At 36.6% G+C, this 24,441-nt stretch overlaps 1 long non-coding RNA gene across 1 annotated transcript; it reads left to right on the top strand.

Moving 5' to 3' along the window:
* The first annotated feature begins 757 nt into the window (after positions 1-757).
* LOC129763204 (uncharacterized) lies at positions 758-2,089 on the top strand. Its single transcript, XR_008740829.1, has 3 exons — positions 758-1,192; positions 1,258-1,294; positions 1,759-2,089. It is a non-coding gene; the product is annotated as an uncharacterized LOC129763204 (long non-coding RNA).
* The last annotated feature ends 22,352 nt before the right edge of the window (positions 2,090-24,441 follow it).

Genomic DNA, 24,441 nt, shown 5'->3' with positions numbered 1-24,441 from the left:
AGTCACATGGAATCGCCCTCCTGGTATATCCCAATTACCAAATATCAGCTGTTGTACCATAAGTTCCTGCTATAAGAACCGCAAATTCAAATTTACGGCAACGACCCTTCATTCCGGATTGCATGAATTGCCACCAAAGGCTACAATCCCGAAAGCCGTCATAATTGGAATCTTTTCGACAGTCAGATTACCATTTTATACAAACATATCCCGTTTGTTTTTATTGCATTCGGTAGCGTTCCCCATCCAAATTTTCTGAATAATTACCTCTCGGACCATTGGCCGGATAGCACACGATCCCAGTGTGTTTACGACAGTTTGTAAACTTTTATTCGACGCCCGGCACTTGCCAATTAGATGCAACATCGGACACAGGTAGCAGCAATTGACCCCGGTCCAGGAGAAAAGGTCTATTAAGATCGGTAATTGCATTGCGGTCAAGAACTGTTCCTTCCCATCCGGAGGAACATTATGTGGAATAACAAAAGTGGCCGCCAGCCACCAGCCGCCTGAAACTCAACGTCGGTGGTGAACGCTTCGGAAGTTTTAATCAACTGTGTGTGTGTGTGTGTGTGTGTGTGTGTGTGCATGTGCGATGGTTTCGCAGGAAGTGAGTCAAAATTTAAGTACACCCCTTTTTTTTTAACGAGAGATTTTAGCGAACAGTAACGGACGCGTGCCGCCGTCTTCTTCACTTCGCGATGATTGATATCCATGGCTAAAAAGCGGCCGCGAGCCTTTAAATTATGCAAACAAACAATGTGGGCTGTCACGTGACCCACTCCGGCCGGCGGGACTCCCTAGCGTCCAGTCCAGTGAATGGGACCGAAAACATTGCTAGGATCTCGATCTGCACGACTGTCATCATGTTGTAATCCGCTTTCCGGTGTGTGTTTTTGTGTATATTTTAAAAATTTTCCAATTGAAACTATAGAGGCGTTGAAATTTATTTTCGGTGACCCTTTTTTGAATTTTGTAACGTTCCGAACGATGGGATTAAATCCGGTTTCTCACTTACCAAATCCATCATTGGAGCGTGTAAATTTTCCATAACAATGGCGACTTTTGACACGCGATTTAATTTTGTGCACAAACAGGATGAAATTGATACGCCTTGTGCTGGTGGCCGAACCCGCATTTTTAATCGGAAGGCTGGGAAAAACATGGGACATGGAACATGGGACATTACGCTGTAAGTAATATTCAGTAAAAAAACCATTTTGAATGTACATTTTTAAACTATATTTACTCCTTTAGGTTCAATTTTGAATACATTTGACGTTTGACGGAACAGGTTTGTTTAGTCAAAGTTACGCATGACACTTCATACCTGATCCTCGTAAGACGATATATAAGAATCTGGTAAAGTTCCAAAATCTTGAAATTCCCCAACAGTTGACAGGAAATTGTTCCTACAATGTAAATTCAATATTTATACCCTACAAAATCCAGTATAAATTATCCCCAACCTCATTCTAATAATCTCATCATTGTCCAATAATGCCGAATGATTTTAATCCGTGTTTGTACTAAATTAACATGCAAATTGCATGACACCAAAAGCTGTTATAGGACCGTTTGTCCCGAATCGAAACCTGCACGAGCATATCATCCCTTTTCCCGCGCCCTCACGCTGCAATTGATATTTTCCTAAATGGAAAATGAATAACATTTTCGGTACAAACTGTTAACAATAGCAAAATGAAGTACACAACAGGAAAAAAAAATTGAACGATTCATTGTTATTCCAACGAGCAGCATAAATATCACCGCTGAAGAGACTGTGTCCCATGGCGGAAGAGAGAGCAAACTACTCCTGACTGACAGGGGGGTTCCTCCTGTTGGAATTGATTTTCCACCGACAAACAGCGCCGGAGGAACGCAGGATTTCTGTAGCTGTCACGTGACGGGCGCGAGTTTGAGATGAAGCGTTAGCTGACACGTGTCCGGCGATGAACACAATTGGGGAAGAAAACAGCTACAACTACCGAGCGCACCGGGATCTCTTCGGATGGGGAAATCATCATATTTTCATGTTCATCTTTGACGCGGGGTGAAGACGAGCTGACTGATGGAACAGCGGTGGAATGATTAGGGGTGTTTAAATTTGTAATTTTTTTTAGATACTTACATATTGTGTGAATTAGTTTGGAAACTGGTTGTGAAAATGTATTATTGAAGAAAAAAATTATCAAGTTCGCACCAAAAATATAATTCTTCACACTTATGTGTTATTTTTCAATGTCACCATAATTTCACATTTCTGCCAACATATAACAAGTGTTTTTATTCTGTCGCTAAAAAAAAAGATTTGAGTTTTTGACGTAGGACTACGTATAACCGGAAGACATAGGGGGTAAACTGAAAATCTTGGCACTGTTCAAGTAGGAAAAAATGGAAGTTTTCGAACGCTTTTAACTTGAGCATTTCTTAATAGATCGCAAAGATGTTTGCATCAATTGATAGGAATTATAGGAAATAATACGTATCTATCACGATGAATAATATGTTGTTTTTCTTGAGATAAACAATTGAATAATTGTGAAATGTCAAGGATTACCCAACACAGCTTCAAAACGAAGGGGAACAATGCAAATACACGCAGGCTGGTGGCACTTCTGTTCCTCATACATATATGCATAGCGGAATGAATGCACTTCCCTAACACGGATTTCAAAACCGAGGAGTCTAGGAAAACCAGGCATTACAGATACTAAAGGCGAATGAATTTTTAAGTTTGAAGCCTCTTCAGTGTAAAAAAAATTATGTTGAAGTTATTGATTCACGCAAGCTGGGGGTACTTTTATATCCGCATGCCTTATTGTACTCTGGATTGTGTTCTTCTAACACGGAATACAAAAGCGGTTACGGACACAATACTCATTCAATCAATAATTTAATCAATACAAACAAATGATTACTAAGGCAACGGTAGTCCTACGTCAACCTTGCGGATATATCATAGATATAACCCACCCATTTTTTCACGCAAGGCTTGCAATCCTGTTCACACACCAGTACCTCTCACACGAAAATGTAAAGTGACAAAATACATGATGTAAATACATGCTATGAGGCAGAACAACGATTGGAATACCATCATCTGCACATCTCAGCACCTCTCAAATGGATGATATTGATCATCTAACGTGTGAATTTCATCAAACAGATTATTCCTGATTGGCACCTATCTCGCTATAGCTTTCAGTCTACGTCTTCATCAATAAGCAGTAGATAAGCTTGACGCGTAGTAGAAAAAATGGAAAAAATTTATACATTAAAAAAAATTTATACATTAAACATGTTTTCCTACATGTTTAATGTATAAATTTTCATTTTACTCCCCATATAATCCGGTTAGACGTTGTCCTACGTCAAAAATGAACCATTAAGTTCGAGTGCACCGTTGGTCGCTCTCCGTTTGTGAGATATGATACATGACTGAAATATATTGCGAAACAACCTTTTTGCAGAGCGTCGACCGTGTGTGGTGGAATTTAGGCGCTTGTTTGGAATACGTGGCGGAACAACGCCTTGTCAGTCTGTCAAGTGGAGCATCCCGAACGTAATTCTTCAGAAGTACTCGTGACATCTTTATTGAATTATGAAACCCACCACTGATTATTATGGAGATCAGTTTTAGTGTGGAATCCAATTCTTCTTAAATCTGTAACTGGGTAGTGTCATTATTGTTTGTCGTGTAAAGACCTTTTAAGCATTTAATTAGATGTATTTTATGGCCGCAATTTTTATCTCAATTTAAGGGTCTTATTAATTAGGCCCAATGTATATATGCTTTTAGAACAGAGGGTCGCTGCTTGTGTTAAAAACACTTTTCTAAGCAAAACAACTGAAAATAATTGTATTCTATTTGGGCAGTGATTCTGCTCAAAATTTTGTAAGGGGACCATCATCATGATCATCATATAACGAGTAAATTATTGTTTGTGTGTGTTTTTGTTTATTTTATTTCTTATTTTATTCATTTTATCTTAAGACTATGAAGATGATCGAATTGTTTGGTTTTGTTTTAATATTTTAACATAGAAAGACTTGAGATCGAACATAAGCAAAAACAGTTTTCCGCGGATAAAATAGGAGTATTCCAAGGGGTTTCATGTGGAAACCAGAGTGATGCTAGGGATAGCCCGATCGGAATACTTGTAAATTCATCTTCTCAACAGATAATTATAACAAGATTTTTCTGTGTTGTAGCAGATGACTCATTACAGATTCAGGTCGGACATCTAGTAAAGCGGGAATTCCTTTGTACATTCAAAGCTAATGCTGACATAGGTATTAGGTTCGATTCCTGATCGATCAAGGATTTTTTCGGGTTTAAACTTTCTTGACATGCCGTGGGATAAGTAATGGGCCTGAAGTATCGGCTAGAATTAGGCTTGGGTATGCTCAGCTGCTCGAACTCGGAAACGATAGTACCGTGGCCGGGGATCTGATAAAATGGGAATTCCCTTGTAAATTCTTGGCTGATATTGACATAGGTATTGGGTTCAATTCCCGATTGGTCTAGGGTCTTCGCGGGTTGGAAAATCTCTCGACATGCCATGGAATAAATACGTTTAGATAATGGCTTAAATTATTCTTTCGTTTAGTAATCTATGTCTGCGAGATAACCAGTTCGTTTACTTGTTCAATTTAATTTGCTCACTGGTTGATTAAAAGTTGATTAAAAGTTGATTAAAAAATATAAATACCGTAATATAATTATTATCAATAAGATAACTCGTTCCGCTCAAAACATTGTAGGGGAATGAGGTGGGACCATCAATACATCATATTACCTAATGTTTTCAACATATAATTTCGGAAAAAAAACTGACTTATTTTTAACCATCCTAAACTTGCGCATAGGCCTGACAGACCGAGAATGAATGTGGTGGCTGAATTAAATGACTATCAACACTGAATGAAGTTAAATAAAAACTATTTTCTGGAGTTTTTTCATTCAATATTTTTTTAAAAATAAATACGAATAACGCGTAAAAATACACAGTAGCAATATTACAGAAACGCGCACAGTCTGTGAGTACACGAGTTACGATTTTTCGTGCGAGTACAGAAGTGTTAATATGCCTTATGAAACAAAGATGGTGAAAGTTTTTAATAAGTCAAAATGAAAAAGTTGTGGGAGGTGAATTTTTAGTTCTATTTGTTATCTTGAGTTATCGTAATTCCCATTACAAATATTTCATAAATTATGGAAACCTTGCTAATGTTGATATGCACAACTTTTAAACATTTATTTTTACTTTAATAAATAATTTCATTTCAAAATTTTAACTACTTCAATTTCTAGTGACTATTTCTTTGATAATTATCCATAATGTTTGAAATTAGAAATTAAAATTTCATTTTGATATAGTACAATTTAAAAAAAACAATTTCAAATAAAAAATCTTGTGCATCCCTACTCAACCCCTCTCTCGGAAGACGGCAGAAGTGTCGATTATTCTTTGTAATTCGTGTTTTCCCGATGCGTTAAGCGTATTAACTTGAAGGCCGCTTTATTTTGTTATTGTTAAACATACGCTCATCGCGTGTGAATGCAAGGTTCCGTAAGAAAGCACCACTAGAAACAACAAACATCGGCAAATTTTGTACGTGTTTCCTCAATAGAGATCGCACAGCCTGGCCCATGTGGTCTAGGACTAATTCCAAAGAACACGTGGTGATGGCTAGTCGCACGGCTTCAGCACACAAGGGGGTGCGGAGTGTTGCTACCGGGTACACATGAACAAGCATATGCGGTGGGGGAGGATAAAAATAGCCAACATATTTCGACAGTCATTTTGCGGGATTTCGGGAATTAATTTTCTAATTTTTCAACTACTCAAATTACCCAATCGGAGATGGATATGGCTCGGCCCAGTTGATGGTTGCGAGGCGTGAAAATGTTCTTAATTGACTCACCGAACGGATGAAACATCTTTCGGGTCCTGGTTTTAGGGGCCGCAAACAGTTTTATGATGGATTAAAAGGCGTACAAATTTGACAGGACATTGGGATCGGGAAACATTTTAAACAGTTGCTACTTTCCACGCGCTACCGACCGCGACCAATGATGGATTTGACGGACTGAGTGGTAATATTTCTTGAACGGTGCGTATTTTGCGTGATTAATTTGATTTAGGGTGAAGCAAATGTAGCATCATTTGCGTGATGTTATCTTATCAAGGCGACCATTTGCAGTCTTGCCGGTTTCTGCTGGCTTCTCAAACGGTGACAACGAAACAAACAGAAAAAAAACCTGGAAGAAGAAAAAGTACAGCCACAGGAGCGCTCAACACCAGTAGCCCGAAACATATCTGACCAGAGCATCAACCGACTTTTGGGTTTCATTTATGGGCTGCGAACACAAACGCGCTGCAAATGAGAAACACACAATCTTCCGCTCGGAGGCAGAAACGTAGGACGTGACGAAGAAAACCAACCAATAAAAACACGTAATTTATATATTCGTTTTCTTTCGTTATCTTCATCTCAGGGGACTGGACTTATCGGGACTCCGTCAAGATGAAAAGGGCACCCGTAGGAGCGGGTGAAAACGCCAACTGCATCTTACTCATTCACTCGCGCAGACACAAATCTTTTGAGACTCGAAAATTATTATTCTTCTGTTAACGATCAATAACCTTAATTTAAATCCTCTTTATGATCCACACGAACCGTTTCCTAACGTTGGCCTAGCGATGTCCGCTCAATTAGGGGTTTGTTACCGATCGGTCTATTTTTGTTTTGTTTTGCTGCAGCAAACTTGTTCACGCAATCGTTTTTTTTTACTCGAATCTAATCTCGTGTTCAAGGAGGAGTAGAATATTAAGGCTGTTCATTGTCATAATTAGCTGCATGCTACTGCTAACACAGTTTTTTTTTGCTCCGATATGGGTGGTTCGAAAATCTGTGTATGTTAATGAAAAATAATCTTCAAAATTTCAAATTCTCCTCATTTTTAAATATTTTCTCCGTCGTATAAATCACGTTTTATAAAAGGTGTTCTGTGGTTGATGAAAACAAACGATCTTAGATACATGATGATTGTGTCCTTCGGGTTGTTCTTGGTCAAGAACGACTACAACATTTGTAATCAATAATAAGAGAAAGGATATCTTTTTTTTAACTAGAATACCTATTTGATTTTTACGAGTTTAATATAAAAGAAGATTTGTAACAAAGTAATTAATTTTCAGAGCTAAAACTATATCTTAGCAATTAGGGATGCCAATATTGGTCACAGACAATATATTTTGACAAAACATCTGTCAAAATTTCCTTTGTTTTGATTGTCACATAACAAACATATGGATATTTTCAAAAAGAGATGTTTTTGTTTGATGTTGAAATCTTTAGAAAACATTGCAGGTAGTGGAAATGTGCACGGCGATGATTGTTTATCGAAGACACGAATTTTCCAATGGCATGAACGTGTTTTGGAATTCTCGATGATAACGCGTCGAGTCACAATTAACGGATTGCAATCCAATTTTTGACTCGCATGTCAGTCAATTTTTTACATTATTGCGTTTTGCTACTACCCTTCCCTGAGTATTCAGCCAACTGTTTTTTCATCTAGGTAACATTCACTGACACACTAGGGGTCGGGTTCAGTTTAGGCAATAGAGTATGAATCATTCGCCTCGAGTTGTTCGTATGATTTTGCTACTTCGTGATACATGGGGGGTTTTATATGCAGCGAATGAGAGGCGAAAAAGAATGTAAACTTGCAGCACCAAAAGCGACCATGACGTTTTGGTTCGCATGTTTGTGTATCATGAAGGGCTATCCGAAGTAGATTTTTCTAGTTCTCATTTGTGGCTATCTTCTGTTGTTACATGCTATACACATGTCATGTAACAACAAAAGAATGCCACTGATAAAAATTACTTCTGAAAAATCCTGTTTGAGCAAACGAGTTATCCAGTTCAACGTTCAATCAACGAACACTGAAATTAACTGAGGAAGTTTGAAGTCTCAATAATTCAAAACATCATCACCACCATTTGATTAAATCCTCATGAATTCTACTTCAGTCAGCGAGCAGTAAACATTCACCCACGGAGGTCCTGTGCAACAAGAAGTCTGAGAGAGAAATCGCATTGGAGAGTCAAAATTGTGTTGTGAATGAAAGATCTCACACCGCAGTGCCATTCTGATCTTCTTCTCTTTTTCATTTCTGTGCGCCACGTTCGTTTTCATACTGTCAAGTGGAGAGTATTGGTGTATGATTGTATCTCACGAGCGAATTGTTGTTTTTATATTTTGTTAACGAAGTGGTGGAACAATTATACAACCGCCAGGGACCGCAACGTGTATCAGCTGTGTGTCCAGAAGAACACACCCCCTTGAACCTCGTTCAAGAATAAAAACTTGAATTCCACAACCGAAAAATTACATCCGGTTGCACATCATCGGCCCTCGCGTTTGTTTCTATTAATATTTTAACACTTAACGAATCACGATGGGTTGGATTTGATTTAAAACGTCTAAAATAATAAATACTAACATGGGCAATGTTCAAAAACATAGTTTTCTGGCAAAACTCAAGGGATGCCGGTCTTATCTTTAGTGACGGGCTTACTCCCCGTTCTCCTTACGTTTTTCTGCGCAAATTTTCGACCATTTTCGTTAGCAGACTTTATGTAACAATCTTTTCCTAATCTTTTTGTTACTTCCCGTTCTGTTTGTGTTATTTATCAAAATGTGACTTCTTTTCTTGTCTTTTTTTTTGTATCATTGACTCATCCACCACAAGAGTCTCTCCAGGAATTTATTCTGTAGTAGTTCTGTGAGTGTTCTGATTTTGTATATTCGTTCTCTTTTATCAGATATTTCATTATCCTCGAAATGCACAAATCTCAGAAGCAACTGAAAGCGATTTCTACTCATGCTCTTAGGTACAGGGTTATCTCAATACAGCTGGCTTTTACTCCAATAATCGGGAATAGTAGGATAAGGTACAAGTCCCATTTAAAAATTATGCCACAAAATTTTGAGTATTTCAAGGTCTTTAATCTCTTTCCAGCTGTTTGCTCGAGTAGAACGACTGAGACCATTTAGCGCTAAGAACCGCTGCGCATTTCTGTTAGTTTCTCTGAATATTAGTACCTCTCCGTCAAAGAAAGACCTATATACGTCAATTGGTTTCAACTACCTCCGATCTTGAGGGTATTGGTTGTTATAATTATACTCCTCAGTTCCTGTAAAATGCAGGTTTCACTGCTGTCGCATTCGGAAGTCTCATATTCAGACGATGAACCAAACTTCAATAAGGCCTCATCGTCGGAGTGTTCAAGAATGTGAAGAAGCTCTTCATCTGATACCTTGGAATACACTTTCCTTGAAGTAAAAGTTAAGCCAATTGAAACAATATAATTCGAATATCCCTGCAGTTATTATTGTGTATAATAATAATAATACGATGCTCATTAAATCTGTTCGGTACCTTTTTGCTAAGAATTAGGCCAATAATTAGCAAAGGGAATGGTTTTATGATATTATAAAGCTATTATTAGAACAGTAAAACATATTAATATTCGCTTCAAAAAGCACCGATTAAACGTAAATTCTAAATAACAAAATAATTCATAAGTCGTTTTTACCTACCTTGTTTATTTACAAATGTTGTTTGTAGAACAATGTTCTAAAAACAGGTTTCAAAATAAAAACTGAATACTTATAATAATAATAGACACCGTAAAAGTAAAAAATAAAAGGGAACCATAATTACAATAACAGTAGTGACTAGAGATGTCTAAATTTTTCGTTTATTCGATTATCGATTAATCGTGGGGCCATTTTTAAATATTCGATTCATTCGAATAATTGTCTTTCAGTATTCGATTAATCGAGCGAATATTTTTTTTCTTGCAATCATAATGAACAGACATTGATAATAAAAACGATGTCATAATTTTAAAAGTTACATTAATTATAATTCTAAAATAAACATGGTGCAGGATAACGGTTTTTGAATGGAATGGTATTTCAGTATACAGCCACTCCATGCCAAACCGATATATTGGTTCTCAGATTTTCGCGTAAAGTCGCAGTTTTGTGGTAGTGCTCTCGTGATCGAGTGGTTAGCGTTCCACACTATCATGCCGGGGGTTCGGGTTTGATTCCCGTTCTGGCCGGGGGATTTTTGGTCAAAGAAAATTCTTCCGGCTTACACTGTGGTCACGCGTATTCTAGAGCTTGCCACCCCAGAATAAATTGAAGGCGTGGTTCATGATTTTTTGCGGACGATTGAAAAAAGAGCAGATCATGAAATGATGCACGATATTTTTATTGCCCGAACATACAATTTTTTTCTGTTCAAAATATAGTCGATGTATTTCGTCAAAACACCATAAGGGGCTGTCCACATACCACGTGGACAACTTTAGGGGGGGTAGGGGTTACGAAAATGTCCACGCTTGTCCACGGTAAGGGAGGAGGGGGTTTTGATATTGTCCACGTGGAAACGTTAAGTATTTTTTAAAGTAGAACATTCAAGTTAGAAGTCAAAATTGAATGAGATCTGTTTTGTATTTACACGATTTTTTGAACTTCACGCCCGCCCTGAGTGCTCAGTATTCATCAATAAAAATACTGAACTGCCTGAGAGTGCTGCTCGGTCAAACATCCATATTTTTTCATATGACTGAACCTCTTTCCTGAAATGAATATTCTGAAGGTAACGCACATGAACTAGGATCCAATTTATTCCAACCGGTAATAGAGGGCATGGGGCAATGCATGGACTACATATTAACCCATATTACGGAACCCGATCGGATTTGACAAATCGCAATCCGAACGAAATAAACTTTTGCATTCTGCATTTCAAGGTTACAATATTTGTACAATCCGATAGGATTTGATTCAATCAGATTAAGGGGGATAGAGACACGAATTTCGGACGTTTGTTCGAGGTCCGAAAAAGTAAAACAAAGAATATTTATACCATCCATTATATCACTATTTGTTATATCAATAAAACAAAAATTGAACGGAAAAATATATATCCATAATTAGAAGCTGATCGAGTGAGGGGGTTCAAAAAAAAGTTGTGCCATGGCGTACAAGATTCCAGCACTTCTGGATCTCTGAAACAAACAAATCGAACAGATTCTGAATCAGTAAAGATGCCACTATCGTATGAACCTCGGACAAGTCAAAAACGTGTTTTTTGATAAAATGGCGGAAATTTGCACTGATTCTGAATCAGTAAAGATGCCACTATCGTATGAACCTCGGACAAGTCTAAAATATGTTTTTTGATAAAATGGCGGAAATTTGAAGGAAAAAAATGCTGTTAAAAACTTTTTTTTTCAAGTTTCTTGTTTTTTTTTAAATAGTAAAGTTACGAAATTATGATTTTTTATAGGTTCATGCGATAGAAAGATACATTCTTCTTCTTCTTCTTCAATGGCACGAACTTCGCCGTCTCAACGTAGTATTACTTGCGTCATTTTTATTAGTACTTAGTTGAGATTTCTATGCCAAATAACACGCCTTGAATGCATTCTGAGTGGTAAGCTCTAGAATACGCGTGATCACAGTGCAAGTTGCAAGAAAGATACATACAGATTGTATTCATATAAACATAGATCGGATAAGTAGAACTTGAGATATCGTGTAAACCAGTTTGAAAAACATATTTCGAGAAAAACGCGTTTGTAGTTAATTGTTATGGCCGTACTAGATAAGATATCGCATCACTAAAATGGCTATAGCTTGGTAAATAATGAGATTTTCAAAAAGTCTCTTCTATGGTATATTCTTAAATGTCTGAATTAGAGAAATATGAAGAAAAAAAAAATATTTTTTTTTCAAATTTTTAGACTAGAATACCCTCTTAAAGAACGCAACATTGTGCTAATTTCAAATTCGACCGGATTCAGGAATAAGGGTTTATTTTACCGAAAAACACTTGAAGGGACTTATCTCAATCTGCGATTTGTTTCATAAACGCGACGAAAATACATATTTGTAGCGAATTGTAAAGGGCAAATCATTTACAAGGATGTTGAGTTTAAAAAAATCTTGGCAAATGAATGGAACTCCGAAGCAGATTTTCGCTTGAAGAAAGTTATGGCTGGGTCTGGTAGGACTGGAAGAAAATCTGTATCCTGAGCTTTTACCTACTGCTAGTTTCGATGAATTCCAACTCAACTACTTCAACTAGTTTCGATGAATTCCAACAAGTACTGCTAGCAGCTGAACGTATGAAAATCAACGATCCAGAACGCTTCTAGGGCACTTCTAAAACTCCACCCGCCTTACACACCAGACATTGCATCTTCATATTATTAACTGTTAAGATTCTTGTAAGAACTTCAACATACTGTATAGCATAAGTTCTGAGAGGATGGAATTCTCAAGTTGCATGAAGGATGCTGAAATATTCAGGAAAAAACGGTGCATCTATGATCGAAAAGATGTATGCCTACAAAAATATGCTTTGGGTTTTTTCCTTAGATTCGGCATGAATTTTTATGGACAATATTCAGCATGATTTAACAATTAAGGGTTGTAGGTCAACGGAATCATCGATCACGATGATATTGCAGATGTTTTGTTTTACTAGGTTCATTATAGCCATCAGGCACTACCGAACCTGTAAAAGCGAAAGTTATTGATGTTTAGACGAGAAAATTCTGTTTTCAAACAAAGTGGTTGATTTCATTGTCTGATTTTTTGAAAACTCAAACAGCCAGCCAGCTTTAATAAAAATACTCGAGAATAAGCTTACAAAGGGTATTTTAAAATGGATATGAAGATAACGTGGATGGAATTCGGAAGAAAATAATGAGCTCCCGGACAATGTTGAAAAACATCGAAGATTTCAAGACAAATCGTTACCATTGGTAAGGCTATAATTTTTATCATTAAACATATGGAATAGAAAATAGAAACAAACTTGAAATTAAATTTAAGCGAAAAAATAGAATTTCTTGATTTTTTGCTCAAAACCGGAGGAATGTCCACGTGGACAACAGGGGGAGGGGTATAAGAAATGTCCACGCTTGTCCACGGAGGGGGAGGGGGGTGTCTAAAATCATGCTTTTACTGTCCACGTGGTATGTGGACAACCCCTAACGGCTAAACAAATTTTGCAATGTACTTTTTGAAAAAAATGTTCCTTCTAATCATTAATCGCGACTACTGTGATCATTTTTCGATGTATTCATATTTTAATTTTTCATTATTCGCTGCAAAATTTCTCGATTAAAATTACAGATATTTGATTATTTAAATTAATCGAACGATTAACCGACGTCTCTAGTAGTGACAAAAATATGTGATGCAATCTGAAATAGAACGCCCGCTACAAACATCTGAGTTTTGGGCACGAATAAAATAAAGTCTGTTGTCATTATCTGTTATTATGATTTTGACTTAAAAACGATGCTTCAAAATCTATCATTTTTCGTGCTGCTGTAGAAAATAAACCTCAATTGCAAAATGGTTTGATATTCGATCCATATTTGAAAAGGATTCTATTGAAATTTGTATTGAAAATAAAACTAGAAAAGACCTGTTAATCTGTGATTGAATATGTATGTAAACGATTAATGTACGTTAGCGGGAATAACAAACGTTTGCAAACATGATTCAAAGAATATGAAATTAAATACAATTGTAGAAATACTTGTATAGGGCAACTCCAAATGGAATCGATAAATGTCAAAACATGAGTATTTTTGATTCGAATTAAGATGTGTATTCCGTTTGGGTTGGAGGAAATATGAGAATTTAAAAAATGAGTCCAAGATGGTAAAACTATTTTTGACGAACTTTGTGAAACATCTATTTCTTATGAGTTTTCGAAACTTGGAGTTTTTGTATGTGAACAATCATTTTTAGCCACAAATTCTGAATCCAGATGTGATTTAAAACAAAAAAGCACTTCATCAATCTCCTTCTAAATGCAGCCATTCTCGAGATATTTAACACTCCTATACTCGCGCATTGGTCTGTCAGACCGATAAATCAATAATACGTTCATTTCTCAGAAAATATCAACACTACGACTACGACGAATAACGAAGCTAGAGAGACTCGCACTCTAGCTTCGTTATTCGTCGTTCCTCATCGTTTAGCGTATCGCATGTGTTGGTACAAAGGGGATGTGTGCAACTTTTTTAACACTTTTGGTCTGAGACACCGACGCGAGTATAGGAGTAACTTTTTTGGACAAGTGCCTTTTTTAATATTCTAGAATATTGTTAAATGAAATGTATGAATTAATGTTAGTAGCGTGGAATATTCATTGAATATAATATAATATAAGATCATTACCGGAAAAAATATGTTTGTTTCGAGCATGCAGTTATGCTATGTTCTGATTCTTACTCCAATGAAATCTCATTCGATTAATGTGTTTTATGTTATTTTATAGCTCTTTATACTTCCATGAATTATATACAGTTGCTTACTTTTAATTAATAACAGTGAAAAATTCGAATTTCGTTATTTGTGTTGGAGTATCAAAAATTACTCTGTTTTGAGGAGGCTGAATTAGATGACTATTAAAATATAATAAAGACGAAGAAAACATATTTTTTTGAGTTTTTTCATTCAATTATACCCTCTTCTTCAAATAAATGTCAATAAAGCCTGAAAAATACACTATGTCAACATTACAGAGAAGTTCAATTTTCGGTCTGTGACACCGTGCGCGAGTATACGTGTTATGATTTTGCACGCGAGTACAGAAGGGTTAATAGCATGTATGTTTGTTTAGGAGTTACGCTGAAAAACGTTTGAAGACATGTGGGTTAATACAAAACGTAGCGAAAATGTTTTTCAACATAACTCCTAAACATAAAGTTTTACCATAATGATGTATTTGGAAAAGTTATTGAAAATTATAAGCAAATTCATAAATGATACCGGTAGGATACCGATAACCATATATTTAATACCGAATAGGGTGGCTCTATGCAGAAAAAAAGATCTGGATATTTTTTTTCAAAAATTTGACATACCATACATATAACCTTAAATTTCCTATTTTTAATTGCGTTTTTATTATTTTTGTGTCAAAAATATTCTAATAATTTAACCGTTGTTCGTTTTTTCAACAGATCGAATTTATTTAAGTTGTTCAATGACTGATGGCGTAACGTCCGCTTCATTGAACATCCATCTACAAATACACAAGTAACATCAATTCATCTAAAGCAGGGAGCATCTCCGACGAGCTGGAAGCCTTTTTGAATGAGCACAATGAGTTATCGAAATTCTTCAAATCACATTTGCTCGGATTACAAAATGACAATCACGCTATTGCCATCAACCCTGATAAAACATCAGCTGGAGAGCACGTGTGTAGATCCAAAGCACAAGCGCTGCTGGAATCGTGATAGCACGGTGACACGAGAAATTTAATGCGAAGATAAAACTATAATCTGGAATTCATCGTTGACACACACCGTTCATACGACCCTCACTATGTTCTTCTTCACTGTCACTAACGTTCCCAAGGTTTGCCTTCTCAACGTAGTACTAATTGCGTCATTTTTATTAGTAAATAGTTGAGACTTCTATGACGAACAATACGCCATGAATGTATTCTGGAGTGGCAAGCTCTAGAATACGCGTGACTACAGTGCAAGTCAGAAGGGTTTCTTTAACGAAAAATCTCTTGCATAAACATTAGACCAACGAGACCCCGTCACAGATACTTAATTCATTATGAACATCATTTCTCATTTTGATTTAATATTTATGAACATGCGACGAAACAAACAGAGGGCGCGCTCGAAGGATTTTTATGTTCATCATATGGTGATTTGACATGGTCAAGAAACGCCAATTCAAGATATCGTAAGCTGTGCTAACAATTTATGGACGACATATACGCGAAGGTAGAGAGTGAACGACTGCAATTCTTACTACACAATCAACAAAAGCGGTGCGAGGAATAATACATTCACTTGCGAGACACTATCATGAGCAACGCCGACACAGCTTTAGTTATAGTCAGGCCAAAGCGCAATGCATTGTCATGACATTGCGCGTGTGTTCAAACACAAAATGAAGTTCGATAGTATTCGTCCCCACATATTGTTGGTTGTATTCTGTTGAATGGAAAAAGCGCAATTTTGCATTCTGTTCAAGCTCAAGCTCAATCGAGTTGAGCAAATGTGACAACCTTGCCACGCAATTCGACGTAAACAACATTGCACTATGGTCCAGGAGGTGCATTTAAGTGGAAATTAGCATCTAGAGCTCGACAGTGATTTTCTAGACAAAAACTGTTTTCGACAAAGTTGTTACATATAATAGAGCGCTCATTTTTATGTTATCAAAAATAGGGTGACCAAAATTATGAATGAAATGAAAAATCTAACTTTCTTATCTTTATAGATAGAGGTAAACATAGTTCGACAATATTGTAGCTCTAGTTATTTGAGGTAACTTTGTGGAACAATATTTCTTTCTATCTCTTCAAATAACCGATATAGCGCTTTTTCTCTAGGTTGAGTTAGGGTTACCATGAAAAAAAAAGATTTTTTTGCTCTAACTTTTATATGTGAAAATCTACATCAAAACTGTCTTTGAATGACTTTTAGAGCTTTCCAATCCACGCATTTTACGGTGCATAACTTGTATGTATCTTAATTCTACCCAAAGTTATTGATGTTCCCCGAAAGCATGACCTTTGCTAGTCGTTCTTTTTGGGGCAAACATAATAAAAAAATATTGATGGCATTTTAAAGAGCAGATTTGATTCTACATAAGGTGTAGCTTTCAAAAGAGTGTTATTTTTTGTATTTGAGTAAATTAAATTTTAAATTATGAGTTTTTGCATATAAATGAACAAGTTGCAATTTTTAATGCATATAGTAAGCGTAGACTTTAAAGCAGCATGACTTCAGTTCAGTCTTATAGCCACTCAACATGGAGGTTCAAAGAAGACACATTTTTGTTTTTGTTTTCGGTGGACGAAATATAGAAGACGTTATACAATTATTACGAGAATAATGCCAAGATATATGTGTTTTGAGTGCCAGAAAGTGCCTGAAATTTGAGAAGTTAAAGTTCTCAACACGGTGGTCGAATTGTGCTCGTAAACGCTCCCGATTTGAACGGCAAAATGCCACGTGGCTCGAAGAAATCTTGGTTTTCTCAAAAAATACCTTTTCTAATACTGCTAGAAGGCAAGAAAAGAAGCTCTGAGCTGAGCCAAAGGATAAAGCGTAACCGTGTTCGGGAGATTACAGAAAATTTTTCTGCTGAAGAACTGGGTTTCGCAACAGCTTCGGTTCCAGTATTATCTCTTAGTAATAGGCAAACACCAGAGTATACCGATCTTCTGATTCCGGAAAATGCTAAGCATTTGATTTTGTAGTTTTTTATTTGTATGGTTTTTATTTATTACTATGAATTCAATTTCCATTATAAAAACTAAAACAGGTTAATATGTACATACGGAAGATTATAAAAATAAATTTGAATAAAACAATAGGAACAACAAAAGTTTGGTAAAATAATGTCATCAATCAACTCATCGCCAGTAAAATATGTCAATATATAACTAAATTAGAAAAAGAAAATAGTCAGAAATTTTTCTCGTAATAATTGTATAACTCCTTCTATATTTCGTCCACCGAAAAAGGAAATCAACAATGTGTCTTCTTCGAACCTTCATGTTGAGTGGCTATAAGACTGAACTGAAGTTATGCTGCTTTAAAGTCTACGCTCACTATATGCATTTAAAAATTGCAACTTGTTCATTTATATGCAAAAACTCATAATTTCAAATTTAATTTACTCAAACACAAAAAATAACACTCTTTTGAAAGTTTCACTTTATGTAGAGTAAAATGTGCTCTTTAAAATGCTATCAATAAATTTTTATTATGTTTGCCCCAAAATGAACGACAAGCAAATGAAAAGGTCGTGTTTTCGGGGAAAAAACATCAATAACTTTGAGTAGCATTAAGATACATACAAGTTATGTACCGTAAAATGCGTGGATTTAAAAACTCTAAAGATCATTCAAAGACAGTTTTGATGTAGAATTTTACATATAAAAGTTAGAGCAAAAAAACCTTTTTTTTTCATGGTAACCCTAACTCAACCTAGAGAAAAAACGTTATATCGGTTATTTGAAGAGTTAGAAAGAAATATTGTTCCACAAAGTTACTTAAAATAACCAGAGCTACAATATTGTCGAACTATGTTTACCTCTATCTATAAAGATAAGAAAGTTAGATTTTTTATTTCATCGTAAATTTTGGTCACCCTATTTTTGATAACATAAAAATGAGCGCTCTATTATATGTAACAATTTTGTCGAAAACAGTTTTTGTCTAGAAAATCACTGTCGAGCTCTGGATGCTAATTTCCACTTAAATGCACCTCCTGGACCATAGTGCATTGGTCTCCATGTTCCATTTCTATGAAGCAAAAATAGTAATGGCTTTTCGGGTGGAATAAACACGCAAAATTTAGCATTCAAACACATTCAAAACAAATTTAGCATCCAAACGAAATCGAATAATAATTTACATTCAAATTTCAACAATTTAGAATTATTTCCGGAATTATGCCGATCAGATAGAGAGTAAATTGAACCACAAATACGGATGACTTATTTTGACCATTGTTTCGCGACAAGGCGAACGAATTTAAGAGTGTAAAAGTCGATTTCGATCGAATTGTAAAATCCCATCACTCATTTGCATATATGAATATTGATTTCTACAAATCGGTGAAGAGTAATAAAAACATCCATGAATAAAGGAAGCAATATGGCTGTGTTTCAAACTTAGATTACCGAGGTGAATACTCCTCGATTGAATGACAACGATATTCCAAACGCGATTCCAAACAGGCCGATTAATAAGCTCCATTTAAGTTAGCTGGCGTATCGCTGTTTTCCAATTTATGAACGAGACCAAGCTGTTATAAGCTAAGCCATGTTGAAAATGACATGCACGTATTTTCTAACAAGAAGACAGCAATAAATATTGATTTTCTATATTTCATTTTTTCTACTTTACGACAAACTTATATTACTTTTTTCAGTTGACGTTTAACTTTTAAGAGATCAAACATGTCAGTTACGTTAATGAAATACACCAAGAAACATCATATAACCTTTCGTTCAAATCATTTAATTCGTTTTTTTATCGGTCACATTCGATTTATTTTAAAGATCGTTAAAATATTCAAACACACTTACAACTAATGTATTGTAAGTGTGTTTGAATATTTTGTTTTTTTCAACATTTCAACAGTTTTATTCAACACCCAAAATATTCACTAGAAATAATTTATTTGGCAGAAGAACGTTTGCCTGGTCAGCTAGTCAATACTATAAAAATCTTTCTAAGACATTATTTCGGTACGACTCATAGTTTTTGTAGTATAAATTATCAAAAATTTCTCTTAATAAAATCGATATACTCTTTTCAAAAGTTACACTTGAGTCAAAAAATTCCCAAATGCTGTGGAAAACTCATATTTCCTCCAACCCAAACGGAATACAAACTTTCGTTCGAATCAAAAATACAAGTTTTTAAAATCTGCATGTTTAGCTCGATTCCATTTGGAATTGCACTATATATTTTCTCGAAAACTTTGTAGAGTTAGGCCAGCACAATCTGAACGCCAAAAGCAATTGAGCAAAAAAAAGATGATCAACAAGAGTACGGCACCTGGTGGGGAGCCCACCCAGAAGATCTTATAATGTTGTATCGAACAACTATTCTCTCAGTGATGGAGTATGGCAGTTTCTGTTTTCAATCAGCTGCCAAAACACACCTCATTAAACTCGAGCGAATTCAGTATCTTTGTCTCCGTATCGCGTTGGGATGTATGCCCTCAACGCATACCATGAGTCTCGAGGTTTTGGCAGGCCTACTCCCACTAAAAGATCGCTTCAAATTATTATCTCTTCTGTTCTTCATCCGGTGTAAGGTCATGAACCCATTGGTGATCGGAAATTTTGAGCAGCTGATCGAGCTAAATTTTCACTCCGGATTCATGAGTTCATATCATGAATTCAGGTTGATCCTTCTTCGTATATTCCCAACCGTGTTTGTTTCCCTGACTACATCAATTTCTCTGTGCATTTTGATCTGTCCATGAAGCAATATATCCATGGATATTCAGATTACCAACGATCGAGGATCGCTCCAACGATCTTCGATGAAAAGTATGGGGGTATCAATTGTGATAATATGTACTTTACTGATGGGTCCACTATAAACGAGTCCACAGGATTTGGAGTGTTCAACGAATTTTTTAGCACCTCACACAGTCTTCAGAATCCTTGCACAGTGTATATTGCTGAATTGGCAGCAATTCAATGGGCGCTGGACAGCGTCGCCTCACGACCTGTTGAACACTATTACATTGTAACGGATAGTCTTAGCTCTGTCGAAGCTATCCGTTCAGTGAGGCCGGAAAAGCACTCGCCGTACTTCCTTGAGAGAATACGAGAAATTTTGAGTGCTTTATCCAGACGCTGTTATGTCATTACCTTTATCTGGGTCCCTTCACATTGCTCAATTCTGGGTAATGAGAGGGCTGACTCATTAGCAAAGGTAGGTGCAATTGAAGGCGATATTTATCAGCGTCAAATCGCCTTCAATGAATTTTATTCTTTAGTCCGCAAAAATACCATCGCTAACTGGCAACGCAGCGATGGAATGAAGGAATGAAGGAATTGGGCCGGTGGTTTCACTCGATTATCCCTAAGGTTAGCCTCAAACCGTGGTTCAAAAGTCTAGACTTGAGTCGAGACTTTATTCGCACCTTCTCCCGACTCATGTCCAATCACTGTTCGTTAGATGCACTACTCTTTCGTTTCAATCTTGCCAGCAGCAATCTCTGCGTTTGTGGCCAAGGTTATCACAACATCGAGCACATTGTTTGGTCGTGCGAGGTGTATCTGGTCGCCAGATCGAATTTAGAAAACTCCCTTCGGGCCCGAGGAAGACAGCCCAATGTGCCGGTGAGAGATGTGTTGGCTCGGTTAGACCTTGATTACATGTCCCATATATATGTTTTCCTTAAAGCTATAGATCTTCGTGTGTGATTGTCCCTACATCCTTACACCCTCCTTTCTTTCCTTTGCGGGTAATTCGTCCCCTTGCTATAAATAGTAGAATAAGTTGAAATGTAAATACACTATATATATACGAATAGATTTAATAAATGAGTGTTCATCAACATTGTTAAATTTCCTTATATCCTATCCTCCTCCTAAAAATATGTCACCCTCCTAAACTCGAGTACACCGCGAGTAATCGGTTTTCCACCTTACTAACCATAGATGTAAGAAAATTGTTTATATATATATAGTTTTAAAATTATATTTAAGAATTCGGCTCCTTTAAACTTAAGTAACTGAGCCTGTAAAAATAAACGAATTAATAAAAAAAAAAAAAAAACAAGAGTAGAACATGTTTTCTATTGAATTCCTAACGAAATTCAATTCTTATCTTCTTATTTGTATGTTATTAAAGTATTCTCAGATTTCTAAAAAAAGTATTGTTTTTGTAGCATTTACATCTCTGAAGAACGTGCATACACAATAATCAAAATCACTTATTCTTCGAACACCATTCAACGGAATGCCTATCTCTTGAATGAACCCTTGAACCAAGCAGTCATCTGATCGCATTCAATTGAGTACGAATGTCGAACATGCGGGGAAATTTGTTCTACAGATTAAAAATTGGATGTCACTTGATGTGTTTATATAGCAGTACTTCAAAGCAAGCCATAAACCAGCGTTTCACAATCCCAATCCATCACTCCGCTCAATCATCCGAGAACCGCGGTCCAATAATCTCACTCGAAAAATCTCCCTTGCGTCGACATTTCATAATACATGTTAATGCTCCCCATGCTGCTTTCCGAGCATAATTTTCACACTTGCCGCATTTGTCATATCAACCCAACTTCCATATGTGCGTACACACAGTTTCCTTTTCTCTATTTTTTTTTTCTTCAGATGAATTTGAACACACTTTCCAACTTCTAACACACGTTTCTGTAAGCGAGTATTAAAAATAATAAACCATCCGCGCAGTGTTACAGTGGCTGCAAAACATGTACATCAGGGAAGCGAACCTTCAACAAGATGTGCAGCGGAACGCACTCCCCCGAGCACTCCCCGGTGTCAGCGGGCGGGAGAGGAAACAACAAAACACAACAACAGTGACCGGCCCGAGTCAGCTCACGCTTCTCCGTGATTCGTGATTCTTTGACAGCAAAGGCGTCTTTCGGGTTGCCAGTGCTTCCTCCAAAGTCGGGCACGCGCGTAAGCCAGAAGCCCTCGAAAAGACGGCCGGCGGTGAAACCGATACACGCAGTCGAGTGCGCACCGCGGCGCAACTCACTTCCAGACCCCCTTCCCCGACCCCTCTCCGTTGGTTCTGCTCGTCTTTTTGGAATCTCTGCAGGAGGCCAAAATTGTCTTGATTTCTTTCTTTTTCACATGAGTAAGTACATGCGGACACATGCGGCCCCTAAGCCGTGGATCACCACGGGAACGGGAACGAACGAACGAAGGAACGCGGGGTTACCCGGTTGCATCTTGGGTTCGGTTGAAATCGAGCGCGGAAAAGAAAAATGCCTCCGCCGCGGTTCGTTGGCGGCATCAGAGGTCCCACACATTCGGATCTTTGCATTAGAAAGTATTACGACATCGCGAAATGCACCTTCTTGACACTCGCTGGATCACTGTTGGCACGAGCGCTATATTTATAGAACCCCTCTTTTTGCTTGAACGTATTTTGGTTGTTCCAGAGGAGCTGTGTGATTCCTCAAATTGTAACACATGGCGATGGGATGCGCGTACTTGCGCGCCCTTTTTCGCGTGCTAATTAACATGCAAATTGTCGTTTATCACGTGGAAAGCTACGATCGTTTCGCAACGAACTGCTCGGTGAGTTATCGGAGAAACTGGGAACGGGAAGATCAACAACGAGCGATCATTGAACGCAAGATACCCGCATTGTTGTGTGGGACATCTGTAAGTTTGAGAAACGATTCACAGCTGTAGCTTGGGAAGGGTGCCATTTTTATAGCTCAAGACTGAGGATATAATTTTGACGATTTAGCAGGCCAACGAGTGGTATGACATTGATCATGCAAAAATAGTTGTGCCTGAATTCAAAAGGAACCAAAAGTTTTCATCGAGAAACGCGACAAGAATGGCAGGAGTTTCGCAATTGTATGAGCTGTTTTGAGAAATTCCAATCTACAAGTTGTACTGAACAGAACGATGAGCAAAATCTAAAGTTAAAGGAACGATTAACCCATTTGCGACCAAGCTGTAAACGATATTTTATGACAAAGGCCAATGGTAAAATTTTGATTGTTTGCGCAATGTTCAAGAATCATGTTTTTTTAGGGAAATAACTGTTCAAAAATCAAACATTGACCATGATCTGCATTTTTTTACAAGTACAAACACACTGAAAAAAAGTCAGTTTAATTAACAAATATACGGGATTCATAAATGCATCAATTCAACATTCCGAACAAGCACAGGAAGATGAAAATTTCTAAGGAAAACGCAGAAGTTACCTATGGTGAGATATGACCTTTTTTTATATTATTGTATGACCAGGACGCTTTTTCAAGCAGAAACTATTGCTGTTATTTTTACTATTGGCGGTGAAGAGATGTCATTGATCATGAATTATTTGTTTCCGCTTATCCATTTCCCGAAAAATCGAACATTTCCAAAAACCTGCTAAGTGTTCTTACATCAAAGTTATACTGTAGAAAGGTTCAAATATTATAGTATTTTATTGGATTTTGTCATTAAAATTGAAAACACCTTCCGCATATATTTACAGTCTATCGCAAAATTAAGTACACCTATCCCTCGATTTACACTGAAGATAGGTTCCCGATAAAACCGTGTAGAATGAAATTTCCGAATTTGCTACGTAAACCCGTGTAAAACGAAATAAACTTTCAGTATATACTCAATTCAATCATTTATTCAAGTAAAACAATTATAAAAATGTACTTTTGAAATTCACTATAGATTCTGGATACAAATAAACAAAGAATTCTTCAAGAAACTAAATTGCAATAAGTTTATTCGTTATCACCAATTTTAGGACCTACCAGTATTTTTATTCTGATTAGTATAAAGTCATCCCTATCACTTGAGCATTCCTGATGCAACAGTCGACGAATTCGGGAAGATCTCAGATTCGACGGCGGCTTTGTTATTTTTGAGTTTTTCGGGGTTGAAAAGTAAATAATTAAATGCGACTCATATTCATCATAAAATTGATCCATTTTACTCTCATGTAATGATAAGAAAAAAATTAAATTTGTCATATTTCTACTTCATATTTCATATACAAACAAAAAATCTCCATCTAAGGCGTGGAAAAAATGAGTGTACAATTTAAGTTTTTCTTAAAAAGAAAATTAAAATCAGTTCAG

The sequence above is a fragment of the Toxorhynchites rutilus genome, chromosome 1 (genome assembly GCF_029784135.1).
Source record: "Toxorhynchites rutilus septentrionalis strain SRP chromosome 1, ASM2978413v1, whole genome shotgun sequence".
In the NCBI taxonomy this organism is placed as follows: Eukaryota; Metazoa; Arthropoda; class Insecta; order Diptera; family Culicidae; genus Toxorhynchites; species Toxorhynchites rutilus.
This window is presented reverse-complemented; position numbering and strand designations above follow the sequence as displayed.